Genomic DNA, 2922 nt, shown 5'->3' with positions numbered 1-2922 from the left:
GATAACAAAGACAATTACAAGCTGTACTGGCCAAAATGGGTGTTACTATGTAACTCCGCCTAAACATTTGCTGCAGGCCCCTTTCCATTGTTATTTAGACGATTAAAAAAACTATCAATTGGCTTATCGAAGATTCCAGTTAAAGAATCAAAGTGGTTGGAAAGAGGGGTCTGAGTTCTTCTGACGAACAGCATCTAGGATAGGCTGTCTGTCAGAATGTACAGTACGGTAGTAATTCAAGGTTACATAGCATAATAGGTTGCTTTATGATCCAAACTCCTTGTTAATCAAAATCTCTCAGATCCTATGATCATCATATTGTTGGTTGATCCAATTTCTGTGGGAGTTGCCCTGATTTGTTCAGATAGTGTTGTTGGACCTTGTCCTGTAGGGCTTTCCTACGATTGTGCAGGGTTCTTAGGGAACTTCCCCTCTGTGCTGCTAATCCTGGGGAGTACTCCTTTTGCACGAGTGCAAGGTCAGCTCTATGGAAAAGAAGTGGGGCATAGCGTGGGGTGCCAAGTGCCATTACTCTAAAGAGCTTTTTCGTCTTCGTTTGAGTTAGTGTCTGAGTGGGGCAAGGTATTCATTTGTCAAAGGCACTTCACATTTTTGAGAAGATCGTTATCGGTTGATGCTGCAGCGCCAATGGACCCCAGGTGAGAGATAAGTCCCTTTCACTACCGGAGGGGGTTGGTTGCTGTTCCTATAACCAAACATTTTCTTAACCCTTTGTTTGCCATTTGGATCAGATGGAGTTAAAGATTTTTTTTAGTTACTTTGACTGTAGTTCCTAACCTCTTTCAGCTCCTATCTTCTTTACATTGAAACATCAATGTTTTTCTCTTGCTACGCGTGTTTGTGAGAAAATCACATCATGTCTAATTTACTATTTAAAGAGGTGATTGATGCTTCAAATCTTCAAATCTAAATCAAATACAGTTTACTGCTCCCTGCTTACTTTCTGAGCTACATAGAAATGCACAATCGGTAGCTTCTCTTTGGGTTGGGCTGATCCTAGCTGGTCGGAGGGTATCAGTCTGATAAAGACTAGACATGTGTTCTGCTTGAAATTTTATTTACTCAAGTTCTGTTGAGTGTATGTTCTGTCCCTGGCAGGGAAGGTCGGGGGAATCCATGGCCACAGCTACAAGCAGGTTGGTAAACTACTCTAAAGGATTAGCAGAAGGCCGGTTAAAGTGTAAGCCATTTGGCAATGTTGGACCACTAGGGAATTGTGAGGAAAGAGACAATGTTGCCTGTAGTGTATTGGTCAGAGTTATTGAGGCAATGACATGCACTAAAGGGTGCCGTACAGGTATTACAGGACTGCAGCCGGTTCCGGCATTATCACAGGATTGGCTGTTGATGCCTGAGCGGGCTGCAGTCCTACAGAATGAAGTGCCATGCGTACTTGGCGCTTAAGCAGTGCCATCAGGTTTGCCAGGGTGGCAGTAGTGGCAGTGATCTTCTTAGGTTGCATTTAATCCAGCCTGAAGGACCGATGTTCAAGGATAACACTCAGTGAAAGGACTGCTGGTTGAGGTGGCAAAAGGTATTTGGAAAGAGAGGTCTGAGTTTGTAAGACTAACAGGATCTGGGACGGACTATTGGTCGGAATACATTAAGAAGCCAATGGTTCTGATGCTTTATTCACGAAACTAAGGGCAGGCAGAAAGTTTAAGGAAACTTACAGGGAGATTAGATTACAGTAATTGTCATCAGTGTAGAGTAGTAGTCTCTTAAATGATGTTAGTTACTGACTTGGTAGTACAATACAATACAGTACAGTAGTAATACAAAGTTAGAAGATTGTGGGTCACCTTCCATTCATGCTCGGAGGTCGGAATTTCTGAGTCTCAATTTGAAAAATTCAGTTGGAAGACCCCCAAGGTCGAATTTCCTTCTTGGAAAGAGAGAGAGAGTCATCACTACCCCCAAGTTGGCTTTCAAAGATGGCTGCCCCGAGAGTAAAGAGTAAACATAGCACTCACTCTTCGATGCTTTTTGTAAACAATGAAATATGGAGAGAGAAAAACGATTGCCACGCTTTGTGTTTCCACCTCATCCACCATGTTTGAAAGTTGCAGAAGGACCACATGTTTGTCCAGAAGTTGTTTGTATTCGGATGAGGCAAGTGCAAGAACAGCTTTTGCCGAGGTTGCCATCTTGCTTTCCAACTTTGTAACCGGAAAGCTGAAAAATCTAAAATATTTACATATTAAATATATGTATTGTATCTGTACTCTTGGTACAATAATGTTTGATGATGATTTTATGTCATGATTAGATTGGAATCAAATGAGACATGGATTGAAACAAGCTTTTTACCATATAAAAAGATTAAAATATTTAGACTTTGATTAACAAAACATTAAAATCCTTTTCTCAATAACTAAAGTTATGGATTTTTCCGTTGTCAGTTGTGTGCTTGTGAGGGGCAGAGGGAGTTACGTGCACTAAAAAGCATGAAAACATGACTGTCTCAAAAAAACCAAAAAACAAACAAGCTCTGACATTAGGGGACACTGTCCTCTGCTTGGACATTTCCCCGCAATGTCTCAGGTCGATTTGCGAAGGGACAAGATTAGTCATTTCAAAAATAAAAAGTTCTCTGTGTCTTGTTTATTTCTGGAACAAACAAGCGGAATATGTTGAAATCTGTTGGGTATTTTCCTTGCACAGGTCAACGTTTGTCACCGGGATAAAAACAAACCTGTCTGGCCTGTTTTAGCATGCCTGTGATAGAAGTGTCACGTTGTTCAAACTGACTTCAAGATTCAAGATTCAAGATAACTTTATTGATCCCTTTAGGGGGTGTCCACCAGGGAAATTAGCAACATTATGAGTGGGTGTGTTGTTGGTTCTGTCTCTATAAGAAGGCGCGACTGTTCATGTGGAATTTGAGCTCTGTTTGTGCAA

The sequence above is a fragment of the Takifugu flavidus genome, chromosome 22 (assembly GCF_003711565.1).
Source record: "Takifugu flavidus isolate HTHZ2018 chromosome 22, ASM371156v2, whole genome shotgun sequence".
Classification (NCBI taxonomy): Eukaryota; Metazoa; Chordata; class Actinopteri; order Tetraodontiformes; family Tetraodontidae; genus Takifugu; species Takifugu flavidus.
The sequence above is the reverse complement of the archived record's forward strand: the minus strand, read 5'-3'. Positions refer to the sequence as shown.